The sequence below is a fragment of the Anomaloglossus baeobatrachus genome, chromosome 7, assembly GCF_048569485.1.
Source record: "Anomaloglossus baeobatrachus isolate aAnoBae1 chromosome 7, aAnoBae1.hap1, whole genome shotgun sequence".
NCBI lineage: Eukaryota > Metazoa > Chordata > Amphibia > Anura > Aromobatidae > Anomaloglossus > Anomaloglossus baeobatrachus.
In genome coordinates this window covers 216565159-216589064 of record NC_134359.1, presented here as the reverse complement: position 1 = coordinate 216589064, position 23906 = coordinate 216565159, and positions in this window count along the sequence as shown.

Sequence of the window (23906 nt, the reverse complement as noted above, 5' to 3'; positions counted from 1 at the left end):
AATGTCATAATGGTCGATAATGTCATAATGGGTCGATGATGTCATAATGGGTCGATGATGTCATAATGGGTCGATGATGTCATAATGGTCGATGATGTCATAATGGTCGATGATGTCATAATGGTCGATGATGTCATAATGGGTCGATGATGTCATAATGGTCGATGATGTCATAATGGGTCGATGATGTCATAATGACCGATGTCATAATGGGTCGATGATGTCATAATGGGTCAATGATGTCATAATGGGTCGATTATGTCATAATGACCGATGTCATAATGGGTCGATGATGTCATAATGGGTCGATGATGTCATAATGGGTCGATGATGTCATAATGGTCGATGATGTCATAATGGTCGATGATGTCATAATGGGACGATGATGTCATAATGGGTCGATGATGTCATAATGACCGATGATGTCATAATGGGCCGATGATGTCATAATGGGTCGATGATGTCATAATGGGTCGATGATGTCATAATGGTCGATGATGTCATAATCGGTCGATGATGTCATAATGGGTCGATGATGTCATAATGGTCGAAGATGTCATAATGGGTCGATGATGTCATAATGGTCGATGATGTTATAATGGGTCGATGATGTCATAATGGGTCGATGATGTCATAATGGGTTGATGATGTCATAATGGTCGATGATGTCATAATGGGTCGATGATGTCATAATGGCCGATGATGTCATAATGGGTTGATGATGTCATAGTGGTCGATGATGTCATAATGGGTCGATGATGTCATAATGGCCGATGATGTCATAATGGTCGATGATTTCATAATGGCCGATGATGTCATAATGGGTCGATGATGTCATAATGGGTCGATAATGTCATAATGGGTCGATGATGTCATAATGACCGATGATGTCATAATGGGTCGATGATGTCATAATGGGTCGATGATGTCATAATGGGTCGATGATGTCATAATGGTCGATCATGTCATAATGGTCGATGATGTCATAATGGGTCGATGATGTCATAATGGGTAGATGATGTCATAATGATCGATGATGTCATAATCGGTCGATGATGTCATAATGGTCGATGATGTCATAATAGGTTGATGATGTCATAATGGGTCGATGATGTCATAATGGGTCGATGGTGTCATAATGGGTCGATGATGTCATTATGGGTCGATGATGTCATAATGAGTCGATGATCTCATAATGGTCGATGATGTTATTATGGGTCGATGATGTCATAATGGGTCAATGATATCATAATGGTCGATGATGTCATAATGGTCGATGACGTCATAATGGGTCGATGATGTCATAATGGGTCGATGATGTCATAATGACCGATGTTGTCATAATGGGTCGATGATGTCATAATGGGTCGATGATGTCATAATGGTCGATGTCATAATGGGTCGATGATGTCATAATGGGTCGATGATGTCATAATGGGTCGATGTCATAATGGTCGATGATGTCATAATGGTCGATGTCATAATGGGTCGATGATGTCATAATGGGTCGATGATGTCATAATGGTCGATGATGTCATAATTGGTCGATGATGTCATAATGGTCGATGATGTCATAATGGGTCGTTGATGTCATAAAGGGTCGATGATGTCATAATGGTCGATGATGTCATAATGGGTCGATGATGTCATAATGGTCGATGATGTCATAATGGTCGATGATGTCATAATGGGACGATGATGTCATAATGGGTCGATGATGTCATAATGACCGATGATGTCATAATGGGTCAATGATGTCATAATGGGTCGATGATGTCATAATGGGTCGATGATGTCATAATGGGTCGATGATGTCATAATGGGTCGATGATGTCATAATGGTCGATGATGTTATTATGGGTCGATGATGTCATAATGGGTCGATGATGTCATAATGGTCGATGATGTCATAATGGGTCGATGATGTCATAAAAGGTCGATGATGTCATAATGACCGATGATGTCATAATGGGTCGATGATGTCATAATGGTCGATGTCATAATGGGTCGATGATGTCATAATGGGTCGATGATGTCATAATGGGTCGATGTCATAATGGTCGATGATGTCATAATGGTCGATGTCATAATGGGTCGATGATGTCATAATGGTCGATGATGTCATAATGGGTCGATGATGTCATAATGGTCGATGATGTCATAATGGGTCGTTGATGTCATAAAGGGTCAATGATGTCATAATGGTCGATGATGTCATAATGGGTCGATGATGTCATAATGGTCGATGATGTCATAATGGTCGATGATGTCATAATGGGTCGATGATGTCATAATGGCCGATGATGTCATAATGGGTCGATGATGTCTTAATGGTCGATGATGTCATAATGGGTCGATGTCAAAATGGGTCAATGATGTCATACTGGCCGATGATGTCATAATGGGTCGATAATGTCATAATGGTCGATGATGTCATAATTTTTCGATGATGTCATAATGGGTCGATGATGTCATAATGGGTCGATGATGTCATAATTGTCGATGATGTCATAATGGGTCGATGATGTCATAATGGGTCGATGATGTGATAATGGTCGATGATGTCATAATGGGTCGATGATGTCATAATGGGTCGATGATGTCATAATGGGTCGATGATGTCATAATGGTCGATGATGTCATAATGGGTCGTTGATGTCATAAAGGGTCGATGATGTCATAATGGTCGATGATGTCATAATGGGTCGATGATGTCATAATGGTCGATGATGTCATAATGGTCGATGATGTCATAATGGGACGATGATGTCATAATGGGTCGATGATGTCATAATGACCGATGATGTCATAATGGGTCGATGATGTCATAATGGGTCGATGATGTCATAATGGGTCGATGATGTCATAATGGGTCGATGATGTCATAATGGGTCGATGATGTCATAATGGTCGATGATGTTATTATGGGTCGATGATGTCATAATGGGTCAATGATGTCATAATGGTCGATGATGTCATAATGGTCGATGATGTCATAATGGGTCGATGATGTCATAAAAGGTCGATGATGTCATAATGACCGATGATGTCATAATGGGTCGATGATGTCATAATGGTCGATGTCATAATGGGTCGATGATGTCATAATGGGTCGATGATGTCATAATGGGTCGATGTCATAATGGTCGATGATGTCATAATGGTCGATGTCATAATGGGTCGATGATGTCATAATGGTCGATGATGTCATAATGGGTCGATGATGTCATAATGGTCGATGATGTCATAATGGGTCGTTGATGTCATAAAGGCTCAATGATGTCATAATGGTCGATGATGTCATAATGGGTCGATGATGTCATAATGGTCGATGATGTCATAATGGGTCGATGATGTCATAATGGCCGATGATGTCATAATGGGTCGATGATGTCTTAATGGTCGATGATGTCATAATGGGTCGATGTCAAAATGGGTCAATGATGTCATACTGGCCGATGATGTCATAATGGGTCGATAATGTCATAATGGTCGATGATGTCATAATTTTTCGATGATGTCATAATGGGTCGATGATGTCATAATGGGTCGATGATGTCATAATTGTCGATGATGTCATAATGGGTCGATGATGTCATAATGGGTCGATGATGTGATAATGGTCGATGATGTCATAATGGGTCGATGATGTCATAATGGGTCGATGATGTCATAATGGGTCGATGATGTCATAATGGTCGATGATGGCATAGTGGGTCGATGATGTCATAATTGGTCGATGATGTCATAATGGGTCGATGATGTCATAATAAGTCGATGATGTCATAATGGTCGATGATGTCATAATGGGTCGATGATGTCATAATGGTTCGATGATGTCATAATGGTCGATGATGTCATAATGGTCCATGATGTCATAATGGGTCGATGATGTCATAATGGGTCGATGATGTCATAATGGTCGATGATGTCATAATGGTTGATGATGTCATAATGGGTCGATGATGTCATAATGGGTCGATGATGTCATAATGGGTCGATGATGTCATAATGGCCGATGATGTCATAATGGGTTGATGATGTCATAGTGGTCGATGATGTCATAATGGGTTGATGATGTCATAGTGGTCGATGATTTCATAATGGTCGATGATGTCATAATGGGTCGATGATGTCATAATGGGTCGATGATGTCATAATGGGTCGATGATGTCATAATGAGTCGATAATGTCATAATGGGTCGATGATGTCATAATGGTCGATGATGTCATAATGGTCGATGATGTCATAATGGTCGATGATGTCATAATCGTCGATGTTGTCATAATGGGTCGATGATGTCATAATGGGTCGATGATGTCATAATGGGTCAATGATGTCATAATGAGTCGATAATGTCATAATGGGTCGATGATGTCATAATGGTCGATGATGTCATAATGGTCGATGATGTCATAATGGTCGATGATGTCATAATGGTCGATGTTGTCAAAATTGTCGATGATGTCATAATGGGTCGATGATGTCATAATGGGTCGATGATGTCATAATGGTCGATGATGTCATAATGGGTCATTGATGTCATAATGGTCTATGATGTCATAATGGTCTATGATGTCATAATGGGTCGATGATGTCATAATGGGTCGATGATGTCATAATGGGTCGATGATGTCATAATGGGTCGATGTCACAATGACCGATGATGTCATAATGGGTCGATGATGTCATAATGGGTCGATGATGTCATAATGGGTCGATGATGTCATAATGACCGATGATGTCATAATGGGTCGATGATGTCATAATGGGTTGATGATGTCATAATGGGCCGATGATGTCATAATGGGTCGATGATGTCATAATGGTCGATGATGTCATAATGGTCGATGATGTCATAATCGGTCGATGATGTCATAATGGGTCGATGATGTCATAATGGTCGAAGATGTCATAATGGGCCGATGATGTCATAATGGGTCGATGATGTCATAATGGGTCGATGTCATAATGGTCGATGATGTCATAATCGGTCGATGATGTCATAATGGGTCGATGATGTCATAATGGTCGAAGATGTCATAATGGGTCGATGATGTCATAATGGTCGATGATGTTATAATGGGTCGATGATGTCATAATGGGTCAATGATGTCATAATGGGTCGATGATGTCATAATGGTCGATGATGTCATAATGGTCGATGATGTCATAATGGGTCGATGATGTCATATGGGTCGATAATGTCATAATGGTCGATAATGTCATAATGGGTCGATGATGTCATAATGGGTCGATGATGTAATAATGGGTCGATGATGTCATAATGGTCGATGATGTCATAATGGTCGATGATGTCATAATGGTCGATGATGTCATAATGGGTCGATGATGTCATAATGGTCGATGATGTCATAATGGGTCGATGATGTCATAATGACCGATGTCATAATGGGTCGATGATGTCATAATGGGTCAATGATGTCATAATGGGTCGATTATGTCATAATGACCGATGTCATAATGGGTCGATGATGTCATAATGGGTCGATGATGTCATAATGGGTCGATGATGTCATAATGGGTCGATGATGTCATAATGGTCGATCATGTCATAATGGTCGATGATGTCATAATGGTCGATGATGTCATAATGGGTCGATGATGTCATAATGGGTCGATGATGTCATAATGGTCGATGATGTCATAATGGTCGATGTCATAATAGGTCGATGATGTCATAATGGGTCTATGATGTCATAATGGGTCGATGATGTCATAATGGGTCGATGATGTCATTATGGGTCAATGATGTCATAATGGGTCGATGATGTCATAATGGGTCAATGAAGTTATAATGGTCGATGATGTCATAATGGTCGATGATGTCATAATGGGTCGATGATGTCATAATGGGTCGATGATGTCATAATGACCGATGATGTCATAATGGGTCGATGATGTCATAATGGTCGATGATGTCATAATGGGTCGATGATGTCATTAAGGGTCGATGATGTCATAATGGTCGATGATGTCATAATGGTCGATGATTTCATAATGGCCGATGATGTCATAATGGGTCGATGATGTCATAATGGGTCGATAATGTCATAATGGGTCGATGATGTCATAATGACCGATGATGTCATAATGGGTCGATGATGTCATAATGGGTCGATGATGTCATAATGGGTCGATGATGTCATAATGGTCGATCATGTCATAATGGTCGATGATGTCATAATGGGTCGATGATGTCATAATGGGTAGATGATGTCATAATGATCGATGATGTCATAATCGGTCGATGATGTCATAATGGTCGATGATGTCATAATAGGTTGATGATGTCATAATGGGTCGATGATGTCATAATGGGTCGATGGTGTCATAATGGGTCGATGATGTCATTATGGGTCGATGATGTCATAATGGGTCGATGATCTCATAATGGTCGATGATGTTATTATGGGTCGATGATGTCATAATGGGTCAATGATGTCATAATGGTCGATGATGTCATAATGGTCGATGATGTCATAATGGGTCGATGATGTCATAATGGGTCGATGATGTCATAATGACCGATGATGTCATAATGGGTCGATGATGTCATAATGGGTCGATGATGTCATAATGGTCGATGTCATAATGGGTCGATGATGTCATAATGGGTCGATGATGTCATAATGGATCGATGTCATAATGGTCGATGATGTCATAATGGTCGATGTCATAATGGGTCGATGATGTCATAATGGGTCGATGATGTCATAATGGTCGATGATGTCATAATGGGTCGATGATGTCATAATGGTCGATGATGTCATAATGGGTCGTTGATGTCATAAAGGGTCGATGATGTCATAATGGTCGATGATGTCATAATGGGTCGATGATGTCATAATGGTCGATGATGTCATAATGGTCGATGATGTCATAATGGGACGATGATGTCATAATGGGTCGATGATGTCATAATGACCGATGATGTCATAATGGGTCGATGATGTCATAATGGGTCGATGATGTCATAATGGGTCGATGATGTCATAATGGGTCGATGATGTCATAATGGCCGATGATGTCATAATGTTCGATGATTTCATAATGGCCGATGATGTCATAATGGGTCGATGATGTCATAATGGGTCGATAATGTCATAATGGGTCGATGATGTCATAATGACCGATGATGTCATAATGGGTCGATGATGTCATAATGGGTCGATGATGTCATAATGGGTCGATGATGTCATAATGGTCGATCATGTCATAATGGTCGATGATGTCATAATGGGTCGATGATGTCATAATGGGAAGATGATGTCATAATGATCGATGATGTCATAATCGGTCGATGATGTCATAATGGTCGATGATGTCATAATAGGTTGATGATGTCATAATGGGTCGATGATGTCATAATGGGTCGATGGTGTCATAATGGGTCGATGATGTCATTATGGGTCGATGATGTCATAATGGGTCGATGATCTCATAATGGTCGATGATGTTATTATGGGTCGATGATGTCATAATGGGTAAATGATGTCATAATGGTCGATGATGTCATAATGGTCGATGATGTCATAATGGGTCGATGATGTCATAATGGGTCGATGATGTCATAATGACCGATGATGTCATAATGGGTCGATGATGTCATAATGGGTCGATGATGTCATAATGGTCGATGTCATAATGGGTCGATGATGTCATAATGGGTCGATGATGTCATAATGGGTCGATGTCATAATGGTCGATGATGTCATAATGGTCGATGTCATAATGGGTCGATGATGTCATAATGGGTCGATGATGTCATAATGGTCGATGATGTCATAATGGGTCGATGATGTCATAATGGTCGATGATGTCATAATGGGTCGTTGATGTCATAAAGGGTCGATGATGTCATAATGGTCGATGATGTCATAAGGGGTCGATGATGTCATAATGGTCGATGATGTCATAATGGTCGATGATGTCATAATGGGACGATGATGTCATAATGGGTCGATGATGTCATAATGACCGATGATGTCATAATGGGTCGATGATGTCATAATGGGTCGATGATGTCATAATGGGTCGATGATGTCATAATGGGTCGATGATGTCATAATGGGTCGATGATATCATAATGGTCGATGATGTTATTATGGGTCGATGATGTCATAATGGGTCAATGATGTCATAATGGTCGATGATGTCATAATGGTCGATGATGTCATAATGGGTCGATGATGTCATAAAAGGTCGATGATGTCATAATGACCGATGATGTCATAATGGGTCGATGATGTCATAATGGTCGATGTCATAATGGGTCGATGATGTCATAATGGGTCGATGATGTCATAATGGGTCGATGTCATAATGGTCGATGATGTCATAATGGTCGATGTCATAATGGGTCGATGATGTCATAATGGTCGATGATGTCATAATGGGTCGATGATGTCATAATGTTCGATGATGTCATAATGGGTCGTTGATGTCATAAAGGGTCAATGATGTCATAATGGTCGATGATGTCATAATGGGTCGATGATGTCATAATGGTCGATGATGTCATAATGGTCGATGATGTCATAATGGGTCGATGATGTCATAATGGCCGATGATGTCATAATGGGTCGATGATGTCTTAATGGTCGATGATGTCATAATGGGTCGATGTCAAAATGGGTCAATGATGTCATACTGGCCGATGATGTCATAATGGGTCGATAATGTCATAATGGTCGATGATGTCATAATTTTTCGATGATGTCATAATGGGTCGATGATGTCATAATGGGTCGATGATGTCATAATTGTCGATGATGTCATAATGGGTCGATGATGTCATAATGGGTCGATGATGTGATAATGGTCGATGATGTCATAATGGGTCGATGATGTCATAATGGGTCGATGATGTCATAATGGGTCGATGATGTCATAATGGTCGATGATGGCATAGTGGGTCGATGATGTCATAATTGGTCGATGATGTCATAATGGGTCGATGATGTCATAATAAGTCGATGATGTCATAATGGTCGATGATGTCATAATGGGTCGATGATGTCATAATGGTTCGATGATGTCATAATGGTCGATGATGTCATAATGGTCCATGATGTCATAATGGGTCGATTATGTCATAATGGGTCGATGATGTCATAATGGTCGATGATGTCATAATGGTTGATGATGTCATAATGGGTCGATGATGTCATAATGGGTCGATGATGTCATAATGGGTCGATGATGTCATAATGGCCGATGATGTCATAATGGGTTGATGATGTCATAGTGGTCGATGATGTCATAATGGTCGATGATGTCATAATGGTCGATGATGTCATAATGGTCGATGTTGTCATAATGGGTCGATGATGTCATAATGGGTCGATGATGTCATAATGGGTCGATGATGTCATAATGAGTCGATAATGTCATAATGGGTCGATGATGTCATAATGGTCGATGATGTCATAATGGTCGATGATGTCATAATGGTCGATGATGTCATAATGGTCGATGTTGTCAAAATTGTCGATGATGTCATAATGGGTCGATGATGTCATAATGGGTCGATGATGTCATAATGGGTCGATGATGTCATAATGGGTCGATGATGTCATAATGGTCGATGATGTCATAATGGGTCATTGATGTCATAATGGTCGATGATGTCATAATGGTCTATGATGTCATAATGGGTCGATGATGTCATAATGGGTCGATGATGTCATAATGGGTCGATGATGTCATAATGGGTCGATGTCACAATGACCGATGATGTCATAATGGGTCGATGATGTCATAATGGGTCGATGATGTCATAATGGGTCGATGATGTCATAATGGGTCGATGATGTCATAATGACCGATGATGTCATAATGGGTCGATGATGTCATAATGGGTCGATGATGTCATAATGACCGATGATGTCATAATGGGTCGATGATGTCATAATGGGTCGATGATGTCATAATGGTCGATGTCATAATGGGTTGATGATGTCATAATGGGTCGATGATGTCATAATGGGTCGATGTCATAATGGTCGATGATGTCATAATGGTCGATGTCATAATGGGTCGATGATGTCATAATGGGTCGATGATGTCATAATGGTCGATGATGTCATAATGGGTCGATGATGTCATAATGGTCGATGATGTCATAATGGGTCGTTGATGTCATAAAGGGTCGATGATGTCATAATGGTCGATGATGTCATAATGGGTCGATGATGTCATAATGGTCGATGATGTCATAATGGTCGATGATGTCATAATGGGACGATGATGTCATAATGGGTCGATGATGTCATAATGGGTCGATGATGTCATAATGGGTCGATGATGTCATAATGGATCGATGATGTCATAATGGGTCGATGATGTCATAATGGTCGATGATGTTATTATGGGTCGATGATGTCATAATGGGTCAATGATGTCATAATGGTCGATGATGTCATAATGGTCGATGATGTCATAATGGGTCGATGATGTCATAAAAGGTCGATGATGTCATAATGACCGATGATGTCATAATGGGTCGATGATGTCATAATGGTCGATGTCATAATGGGTCGATGATGTCATAATGGGTCGATGATGTCATAATGGGTCGATGTCATAATGGTCGATGATGTCATAATGGTCGATGTCATAATGGGTCGATGATGTCATAATGGTCGATGATGTCATAATGGGTCGATGATGTCATAATGTTCGATGATGTCATAATGGGTCGTTGATGTCATAAAGGGTCAATGATGTCATAATGGTCGATGATGTCATAATGGGTCGATGATGTCATAATGGTCGATGATGTCATAATGGTCGATGATGTCATAATGGGTCGATGATGTCATAATGGCCGATGATGTCATAATGGGTCGATGATGTCTTAATGGTCGATGATGTCATAATGGGTCGATGTCAAAATGGGTCAATGATGTCATACTGGCCGATGATGTCATAATGGGTCGATAATGTCATAATGGTCGATGATGTCATAATTTTTCGATGATGTCGTAATGGGTCGATGATGTCATAATGGGTCGATGATGTCATAATTGTCGATGATGTCATAATGGGTCGATGATGTCATAATGGGTCGATGATGTGATAATGGTCGATGATGTCATAATGGGTCGATGATGTCATAATGGGTCGATGATGTCATAATGGGTCGATGATGTCATAATGGTCGATGATGGCATAGTGGGTCGATGATGTCATAATTGGTCGATGATGTCATAATGGGTCGATGATGTCATAATAAGTCGATGATGTCATAATGGTCGATGATGTCATAATGGGTCGATGATGTCATAATGGTTCGATGATGTCATAATGGTCGATGATGTCATAATGGTCCATGATGTCATAATGGGTCGATTATGTCATAATGGGTCGATGATGTCATAATGGTCGATGATGTCATAATGGTTGATGATGTCATAATGGGTCGATGATGTCATAATGGGTCGATGATGTCATAATGGGTCGATGATGTCATAATGGCCGATGATGTCATAATGGGTTGATGATGTCATAGTGGTCGATGATGTCATAATGGGTTGATGATGTCATAGTGGTCGATGATTTCATAATGGTCGATGATGTCATAATGGGTCGATGATGTCATAATGGGTCGATGATGTCATAATGAGTCTATAATGTCATAATGGGTCGATGATGTCATAATGGTCGATGATGTCATAATGGTCGATGATGTCATAATGGTCGATGATGTCATAATGGTCGATGTTGTCATAATGGGTCGATGATGTCATAATGGGTCGATGATGTCATAATGGGTCGATGATGTCATAATGGGTCGATGATGTCATAATGAGTCGATAATGTCATAATGGGTCGATGATGTCATAATGGTCGATGATGTCATAATGGTCGATGATGTCATAATGGTCGATGTTGTCAAAATTGTCGATGATGTCATAATGGGTCGATGATGTCATAATGGGTCGATGATGTCATAATGGGTCGATGATGTCATAATGGGTCGATGATGTCATAATGGTCGATGATGTCATAATGGGTCATTGATGTCATAATGGTCGATGATGTCATAATGGTCTATGATGTCATAATGGGTCGATGATGTCATAATGGGTCGATGATGTCATAATGGGTCGATGATGTCATAATGGGTCGATGTCACAATGACCGATGATGTCATAATGGGTCGATGATGTCATAATGGGTCGATGATGTCATAATGGGTCGATGATGTCATATTGACCGATGATGTCATAATGGGTCGATGATGTCATAATGGGTTGATGATGTCATAATGGGCCGATGATGTCATAATGGGTCGATGATGTCATAATGGGTCGATGATGTCATAATGGTCGATGATGTCATAATCGGTCGATGATGTCATAATGGGTCGATGATGTCATAATGGTCGAAGATGTCATAATGGGCCGATGATGTCATAATGGGTCGATGATGTCATAATGGGTCGATGTCATAATGGTCGATGATGTCATAATCGGTCGATGATGTCATAATGGGTCGATGATGTCATAATGGTCGAAGATGTCATAATGGGTCGATGATGTCATAATGGTCGATGATGTTATAATGGGTCGATGATGTCATAATGGGTCAATGATGTCATAATGGGTCGATGATGTCATAATGGTCGATGATGTCATAATGGTCGATGATGTCATAATGGGTCGATGATGTCATATGGGTCGATAATGTCATAATGGTCGATAATGTCATAATGGGTCGATGATGTCATAATGGGTCGATGATGTCATAATGGGTCGATGATGTCATAATGGTCGATGATGTCATAATGGTCGATGATGTCATAATGGGTCGATGATGTCATAATGGTCGATGATGTCATAATGGGTCGATGATGTCATAATGACCAATGTCATAATGGGTCGATGATGTCATAATGGGTCAATGATGTCATAATGGGTCGATTATGTCATAATGACCGATGTCATAATGGGTCGATGATGTCATAATGGGTCGATGATGTCATAATGGGTCGATGATGTCATAATGGGTCGATGATGTCATAATGGTCGATCATGTCATAATGGTCGATGATGTCATAATGGTCGATGATGTCATAATGGGTCGATGATGTCATAATAGGTCGATGATGTCATAATGGTCGATGATGTCATAATGGTCGATGTCATAATAGGTCGATGATGTCATAATGGGTCGATGATGTCATAATGGGTCGATGATGTCATAATGGGTCGATGATGTCATTATGGGTCAATGATGTCATAATGGGTCGATGATGTCATAATGGGTCAATGAAGTTATAATGGTCGATGATGTCATAATGGTCGATGATGTCATAATGGGTCGATGATGTCATAATGACCGATGATGTCATAATGGGTCGATGATGTCATAATGGTCGATGATGTCATAATGGGTCGATGATGTCATTAAGGGTCGATGATGTCATAATGGTCGATGATGTCATAATGGTTGATGATGTCATAATGAGTCGATGATGTCATAATGGGTCGATGATGTCATAATGGGTCGATGATGTCATAGTGGTCGATGATGTCATAGTGGTCGATGTCATAATGGCCGATGATGTCATAATGGTCGATGATGTCATAATGGGTCGATGATGTCATAATGGGTCGATGATGTCATAATGGGTCGATGATGTCATAATGGGTCGATGATGTCATAATGGGTCGACGATGTAATAATGGTCGATGTTGTCATAATGGGTCGATGATGTCATAATGGGTCGATGATGTCATAATGGTCGATGATGTCATAATCGGTCGATGATGTCATAATGGGTCGATGATGTCATAATGGTCGAAGATGTCATAATGGGCCGATGATGTCATAATGGGTCGATGATGTCATAATGGGTCGATGTCATAATGGTCGATGATGTCATAATCGGTCGATGATGTCATAATGGGTCGATGATGTCATAATGGTCGAAGATGTCATAATGGGTCGATGATGTCATAATGGTCGATGATGTTATAATGGGTCGATGATGTCATAATGGGTCAATGATGTCATAATGGGTCGATGATGTCATAATGGTCGATGATGTCATAATGGTCGATGATGTCATAATGGGTCGATGATGTCATATGGGTCGATAATGTCATAATGGTCGATAATGTCATAATGGGTCGATGATGTCATAATGGGTCGATGATGTCATAATGGGTCGATGATGTCATAATGGTCGATGATGTCATAATGGTCGATGATGTCATAATGGGTCGATGATGTCATAATGGTCGATGATGTCATAATGGGTCGATGATGTCATAATGACCGATGTCATAATGGGTCGATGATGTCATAATGGGTCAATGATGTCATAATGGGTCGATTATGTCATAATGACCGATGTCATAATGGGTCGATGATGTCATAATGGGTCGATGATGTCATAATGGGTCGATGATGTCATAATGGGTCGATGATGTCATAATGGTCGATCATGTCATAATGGTCGATGATGTCATAATGGTCGATGATGTCATAATGGGTCGATGATGTCATAATGGGTCGATGATGTCATAATGGTCGATGATGTCATAATGGTCGATGTCATAATAGGTCGATGATGTCATAATGGGTCGATGATGTCATAATGGGTCGATGATGTCATAATGGGTCGATGATGTCATTATGGGTCAATGATGTCATAATGGGTCGATGATGTCATAATGGGTCAATGAAGTTATAATGGTCGATGATGTCATAATGGTCGATGATGTCATAATGGGTCGATGATGTCATAATGGGTCGATGATGTCATAATGACCGATGATGTCATAATGGGTCGATGATGTCATAATGGTCGATGATGTCATAATGGGTCGATGATGTCATTAAGGGTCGATGATGTCATAATGGTCGATGATGTCATAATGGTTGATGATGTCATAATGAGTCGATGATGTCATAATGGGTCGATGATGTCATAATGGGTCGATGATGTCATAGTGGTCGATGATGTCATAGTGGTCGATGTCATAATGGCCGATGATGTCATAATGGTCGATGATGTCATAATGGGTCGATGATGTCATAAAAGGTCGATGATGTCATAATGACCGATGATGTCATAATGGGTCGCTGATGTCATAAAGGGTCGATGATGTCATAATGGGTCGATGATGTCATAATGGTCGATGATGTCATAATGGGTCGATGATGTCATAATGGGTCGATGATGTCATAATGGCTGATGATGTCATAATGGGTCGATGATGTCATAGTGGTCGATGATGTCATAATGGCCGATGATGTCATAATGGTCGAAGATGTCATAATGGGTCGATGATGTCATAATGGGTCGATGATGTCATAATGGGTCGATGATGTCATAATGGGTCGCTGATGTCATAAAGGGTCGATGATGTCATAATGGTTGATGATGTCATAATGGGTCGATGATGTCATAATGGGTTGATGATGTCATAATGGTCGATGATGTCATAATGGGTCGATGATGTCATAATGGATCGATGATGTCATAATGGGTCGATCATGTCATAATGGTCGATGATGTCATAATGGTCGATGATGTCATAATGGGTCGATGATGTCATAATGGGTCGATGATGTCATAAAGGCCGATGATGTCATAATGGGTCGATGATGTCATAATGGTCGATGATGTCATAATGGGTCGATGATGTCATAATGGGTCGATGATGTCATAATGGTCGATGATGTCATAATGGGTCGATGATGTCATAATGGGTCGATGATGTCATAATGGGTCGATGATGTCATAATGGTCGATGATGTCATATTAGTCGATGATGTCATAATGGGTCGATGATGTCATAATGGTCGATGATGTCATAATGGGTCTATGATGTCATTAAGGGTCGATGATGTCATAATGGTCGATGATGTCATAATGGTTGATGATGTCATAATGAGTCGATGATGTCATAATGGATCGATGATATTATAATGGTCGATGATGTCATAATAGTCGATGATGTCATAATGGGTCGATGATGTCATAATGGTCGATGATGTAATAATGGGTCGATGATGTCATAATGGGACGATGATGTCATAATGGGTCGATGATGTCATAATGACCGATGATGTCATAATGGGTCGATGATGTCATAATGGGTCGATGATGTCATAATGGGTCGATGATGTCATAATGGGTCGATGATGTCATAATGGGTCGATGATGTCATAATGGTCGATGATGTTATTATGGGTCGATGATGTCATAATGGGTCGATGATGTCATAATGGGTCGATGATGTCATAATGGGTCGATGATGTCATAATGGGTCGATGATGTCATAAAAGGTCGATGATGTCATAATGACCGATGATGTCATAATGGGTCGATGATGTCATAATGGTCGATGTCATAATGGGTCGATGATGTCATAATGGGTCGATGATGTCATAATGGGTCGATGTCATAATGGTCGATGATGTCATAATGGTCGATGTCATAATGGGTCGATGATGTCATAATGGTCGATGATGTCATAATGGGTCGATGATGTCATAATGTTCGATGATGTCATAATGGGTCGTTGATGTCATAAAGGGTCAATGATGTCATAATGGTCGATGATGTCATAATGGGTCGATGATGTCATAATGGTCGATGATGTCATAATGGTCGATGATGTCATAATGGGTCGATGATGTCATAATGGCCGATGATGTCATAATGGGTCGATGATGTCTTAATGGTCGATGATGTCATAATGGGTCGATGTCAAAATGGGTCAATGATGTCATACTGGCCGATGATGTCATAATGGGTCGATAATGTCATAATGGTCGATGATGTCATAATTTTTCGATGATGTCGTAATGGGTCGATGATGTCATAATGGGTCGATGATGTCATAATTGTCGATGATGTCATAATGGGTCGATGATGTCATAATGGGTCGATGATGTGATAATGGTCGATGATGTCATAATGGGTCGATGATGTCATAATGGGTCGATGATGTCATAATGGGTCGATGATGTCATAATGGTCGATGATGGCATAGTGGGTCGATGATGTCATAATTGGTCGATGATGTCATAATGGGTCGATGATGTCATAATAAGTCGATGATGTCATAATGGTCGATGATGTCATAATGGGTCGATGATGTCATAATGGTTCGATGATGTCATAATGGTCGATGATGTCATAATGGTCCATGATGTCATAATGGGTCGATTATGTCATAATGGGTCGATGATGTCATAATGGTCGATGATGTCATAATGGTTGATGATGTCATAATGGGTCGATGATGTCATAATGGGTCGATGATGTCATAATGGGTCGATGATGTCATAATGGCCGATGATGTCATAATGGGTTGATGATGTCATAGTGGTCGATGATGTCATAATGGGTTGATGATGTCATAGTGGTCGATGATTTCATAATGGTCGATGATGTCATAATGGGTCGATGATGTCATAATGGGTCGATGATGTCATAATGAGTCTATAATGTCATAATGGGTCGATGATGTCATAATGGTCGATGATGTCATAATGGTCGATGATGTCATAATGGTCGATGATGTCATAATGGTCGATGTTGTTATAATGGGTCGATGATGTCATAATGGGTCGATGATGTCATAATGGGTCGATGATGTCATAATGGGTCGATGATGTCATAATGAGTCGATAATGTCATAATGGGTCGATGATGTCATAATGGTCGATGATGTCATAATGGTCGATGATGTCATAATGGTCGATGTTGTCAAAATTGTCGATGATGTCATAATGGGTCGATGATGTCATAATGGGTCGATGATGTCATAATGGGTCGATGATGTCATAATGGGTCGATGATGTCATAATGGTCGATGATGTCATAATGGGTCATTGATGTCATAATGGTCGATGATGTCATAATGGTCTATGATGTCATAATGGGTCGATGATGTCATAATGGGTCGATGATGTCATAATGGGTCGATGATGTCATAATGGGTCGATGTCACAATGACCGATGATGTCATAATGGGTCGATGATGTCATAATGGGTCGATGATGTCATAATGGGTCGATGATGTCATAATGACCGATGATGTCATAATGGGTCGATGATGTCATAATGGGTTGATGATGTCATAATGGGCCGATGATGTCATAATGGGTCGATGATGTCATAATGGGTCGATGATGTCATAATGGTCGATGATGTCATAATCGGTCGATGATGTCATAATGGGTCGATGATGTCATAATGGTCGAAGATGTCATAATGGGCCGATGATGTCATAATGGGTCGATGATGTCATAATGGGTCGATGTCATAATGGTCGATGATGTCATAATCGGTCGATGATGTCATAATGGGTCGATGATGTCATAATGGTCGAAGATGTCATAATGGGTCGATGATGTCATAATGGTCGATGATGTTATAATGGGTCGATGATGTCATAATGGGTCAATGATGTCATAATGGGTCGATGATGTCATAATGGTCGATGATGTCATAATGGTCGATGATGTCATAATGGGTCGATGATGTCATATGGGTCGATAATGTCATAATGGTTCGATGATGTCATAATGGTCGATGATGTCATAATGGTCGATGATGTCATAATGGGTCGATGATGTCATAATGGGTCGATGATGTCATAATGGTCGATGATGTCATAATGGTCGATGTCATAATAGGTCGATGATGTCATAATGGGTCGATGATGTCATAATGGGTCGATGATGTCATAATGGGTCGATGATGTCATTATGGGTCAATGATGTCATAATGGGTCGATGATGTCATAATGGGTCAATGAAGTTATAATGGTTGATGATGTCATAATGGTCGATGATGTCATAATGGGTCGATGATGTCATAATGACCGATGATGTCATAATGGGTCGATGATGTCATAATGGTCGATGATGTCATAATGGGTCGATGATGTCATTAAGGGTCGATGATGTCATAATGGTCGATGATGTCATAATGGTTGATGATGTCATAATGAGTCGATGATGTCATAATGGGTCGATGATGTCATAATGGGTCGATGATGTCATAGTGGTCGATGATGTCATAGTGGTCGATGTCATAATGGCCGATGATGTCATAATGGTCGATGATGTCATAATGGGTCGATGATGTCATAATGGGTCGATGATGTCATAATGGGTCGATGATGTCATAATGGGTCGATGATGTCATAATGGGTCGACGATGTAATAATGGTCGATGATGTCATAATGGGTCGATGATGTCATAATGGGTCGATGATGTCATAATGGTCGATGATGTCATAATCGGTCGATGATGTCATAATGGGTCGATGATGTCATAATGGTCGAAGATGTCATAATGGGCCGATGATGTCATAATGGGTCGATGATGTCATAATGGGTCGATGTCATAATGGTCGATGATGTCATAATCGGTCGATGATGTCATAATGGGTCGATGATGTCATAATGGTCGAAGATGTCATAATGGGTCGATGATGTCATAATGGTCGAAGATGTCATAATGGGTCGATGATGTCATAATGGTCAATGATGTCATAATGGGTCGATGATGTCATAATGGTCGATGATGTCATAATGGTCGATGATGTCATAATGGGTCGATGATGTCATATGGGTCGATAATGTCATAATGGTCGATAATGTCATAATGGGTCGATGATGTCATAATGGGTCGATGATGTCATAATGGGTCGATGATGTCATAATAATCGATGATGTCATAATGGTCGATGATGTCATAATGGGTCGATGATGTCATAATGGTCGATGATGTCATAATGGGTCGATGATGTCATAATGACCGATGTCATAATGGGTCGATGATGTCATAATGGGTCAATGATGTCATAATGGGTCGATTATGTCATAATGACCGATGTCATAATGGGTCGATGATGTCATAATGGGTCGATGATGTCATAATGGGTCGATGATGTCATAATGGGTCGATGATGTCATAATGGTCGATCATGTCATAATGGTCGATGATGTCATAATGGTCGATGATGTCATAATGGGTCGATGATGTCATAATGGGTCGATGATGTCATAATGGTCGATGATGTCATAATGGTCGATGTCATAATAGGTCGATGATGTCATAATGGGTCGATGATGTCATAATGGGTCGATGATGTCATAATGGGTCGATGATGTCATTATGGGTCAATGATGTCATAATGGGTCGATGATGTCATAATGGGTCAATGAAGTTATAATGGTCGATGATGTCATAATGGTCGATGATGTCATAATGGGTCGATGATGTCATAATGGGTCGATGATGTCATAATGACCGATGATGTCATAATGGGTCGATGATGTCATAATGGTCGATGATGTCATAATGGGTCGATGATGTCATTAAGGGTCGATGATGTCATAATGGTCGATGATGTCATAATGGTTGATGATGTCATAATGAGTCGATGATGTCATAATGGGTCGATGATGTCATAATGGGTCGATGATGTCATAGTGGTCGATGATGTCATAGTGGTCGATGTCATAATGGCCGATGATGTCATAATGGTCGATGATGTCATAATGGGTCGATGATGTCATAATGGGTCGATGATGTCATAATGGGTCGATGATGTCATAATGGGTCGACGATGTAATAATGGTCGATGATGTCATAATGGGTCGATGATGTCATAATGGGTCGCTGATGTCATAAAGGGTCGATGATGTCATAATGGGTCGATGATGTCATAATGGTCGATGATGTCATAATGGGTCGATGATGTCATAATGGGTCGATGATGTCATAATGGCTGATGATGTCATAATGGGTCGATGGTGTCATAGTGGTCGATGAAGTCATAATGGCCGATGATGTCATAATGGTCGATGATGTCATAATGGGTCGATGATGTCATAATGGGTCGATGATGTCATAATGGGTCGATGATGTCATAATGGGTCGCTGATGTCATAAAGGGTCGATGATGTCATAATGGTCGATGATGTCATAATGGGTCGATGATGTCATAATGGGTTGATGATGTCATAATGGTCGATGATGTCATAATGGGTCGATGATGTCATAATGGATCGATGATGTCATAATGGGTCGATCATGTCATAATGGTCGATGATGTCATAATGGTCGATGATGTCATAATGGGTCGATGATGTCATAATGGGTCGATGATGTCATAAAGGCCGATGATGTCATAATGGGTCGATGATGTCATAATGGTCGATGATGTCATAATGGGTCGATGATGTCATAATGGGTCGATGATGTCATAATGGTCGATGATGTCATAATGGGTCGATGATGTCATAATGGGTCGATGATGTCATAATGGGTCGATGATGTCATAATGGTCGATGATGTCATAATGGGTCGATGATGTCATAATGTGTCGATGATGTCATAATGGGTCGATGATGTCATAATGGTCGATGATGTCATTATGAATCGATGATGTCTTAATGGGTCGATGATGTCATAATGGTCGATGATGTCATAATGGTCGATGATGTCATAATGGGTCGATGATGTCTTAATGGGTCGATGATGTCATAATGGTCGATGATGTCATAATGGGTCGATGATGTCATAATGGGTCGATGATGTCATAATGGGTCGATGATGTCATAATGGTCGATGATGTCATAATGGATCGATGATGTCATAATGGGTCGATGATGTCATAATGGTCGATGATGTCATAATGGGTCGATGATGTCATAATGGATTATGATGTCATAATTGTCGATGATGTCATAATGGGTGAATGATGTCATAATGGTCGATAATGTCATAATGGTCGATGATGTCATAATGGTCAATGATGTCATAATGGTCGATGATGTCATAATGTTCGATGATGTCATAATCGGTCGATGATGTCATAATGGTCGATGATGTTATAATAGTTCGATGATGTCATAATGGGTCGATGATGTCATAATGGGTCGATGATGTCATAATGGGTCGATGATGTCATTATGGGTCGATGATGTCATAATGGGTCGATGATGTCATAATGGTCGATGATGTCATTATGGGTCGATGATGTCATAATGGGTCGATGATGTCATAATGGATCGAGTATGTCATAATGGGTCGATGAAGTCATAATGGTCGATGATGTCATAATGGTCGATGATGTTATAATGGGTCGATGATGTCATAATGGGTCGATGATGTCATAATGGTCGATGATGTCATAATGGGTCGATGATGTCATAATGGGTCGATGATGTCATAATGGTCGATGATGTCATAATGGTCGATGTCATAATGGGTCGATGATGTCATAATGGGTCGATGATGTCATATTAGTCGATGATGTCATAATGGGTCGATGATGTCATAATGGTCGATGATGTCATAATGGGTCTATGATGTCATTAAGGGTCGATGATGTCATAATGGTCGATGATGTCATAATGGTTGATGATGTCATAATGAGTCGATGATGTCATAATGGATCGATGATATCATAATGGTCGATGATGTCATAATAGTCGATGATGTCATAATGGGTCGATGATGTCATAATGGTCGATGATGTAATAATGGGTCGATGATGTCATAATGGGTCGATGATGTCATAATGGCTGATGATGTCATAATGGGTCGATGATGTCATAGTGGTCGATGATGTCATAGTGGTCGATGTCATAATGGCCGATGATGTCATAATGGCCGATGATGTCATAATGGGTCGATGATGTCATAATGGGTCGATGATGTCATAATGGGTCGATGATGTCATAATGGGTCGATGATGTCATAATGGGTCGACGATGTAATAATGGTTGATGATGTCATAATGGGTCGATGATGTCATAATGGGTCGCTGATGTCATAAAGGGTCGATGATGTCATAATGGGTCGATGATGTCATAATGGTCGATGATGTCATAATGGGTCGATGATGTCATAATGGGTCGATGATGTCATAGTGGTCGATGATGTCATAATGGCCGATGATGTCATAATGGTCGATGATTTCATAATGGTCGATGATGTCATAATGGGTCGATGATGTCATATTGGGTCGATGATGTCATAATGGGTCGATGATGTCATAATGGGTCGATGATGTCATAATGGGTCGATGATGTCATAATGGGTCGACGATGTAATAATGGTCGATGATGTCATAATGGGTCGCTGATGTCATAAAGGGTCGATGATGTCATAATGGGTCGCTGATGTCATAAAGGGTCGATGATGTCATAATGGGTCGATGATGTCATAATGGTCGATGATGTCATAATGGGTCGATGATGTCATAATGGGTCGATGATGTCATAATGACCGATGATGTCATAATGGGTCGATGACGTCATAATGGGTCGCTGATGTCATAAAGGGTCGATGATGTCATAATGGTCTGATGTCATAATGGGTCGATGATGTCATAATGGGTTGATGATGTCATAATGGTCGATGATGTCATAATGGATCGATGATGTCATAATGGATCGATGATGTCATAATGGGTCGATGATGTCATAATGGTCGATGATGTCATAATGGGTCGATGATGTCATAATGGTCGATGATGTCATAATGGGTCGATGATGTCATAAAGGCCGATGATGTCATAATGGGTCGATGATGTCATAATGGTCGATGATGTCATAATGGGTCGATGATGTCATAATGGGTCGATGATGTCATAATGGTCGATGATGTCATAATGGCTCGATGATGTCATAATGGTCAATGATGTCATAATGGTCGATGATGTCATAATGTTCGATGATGTCATAATCGGTCGATGATGTCATAATGGTCGATGATGTTATAATAGGTCGATGATGTCATAATGGGTCGATGATGTCATAATGGGTCGATGATGTCCTAATGGGTCGATGATGTCATTATGGGTCGATGATGTCATAATGGTTCGATGAT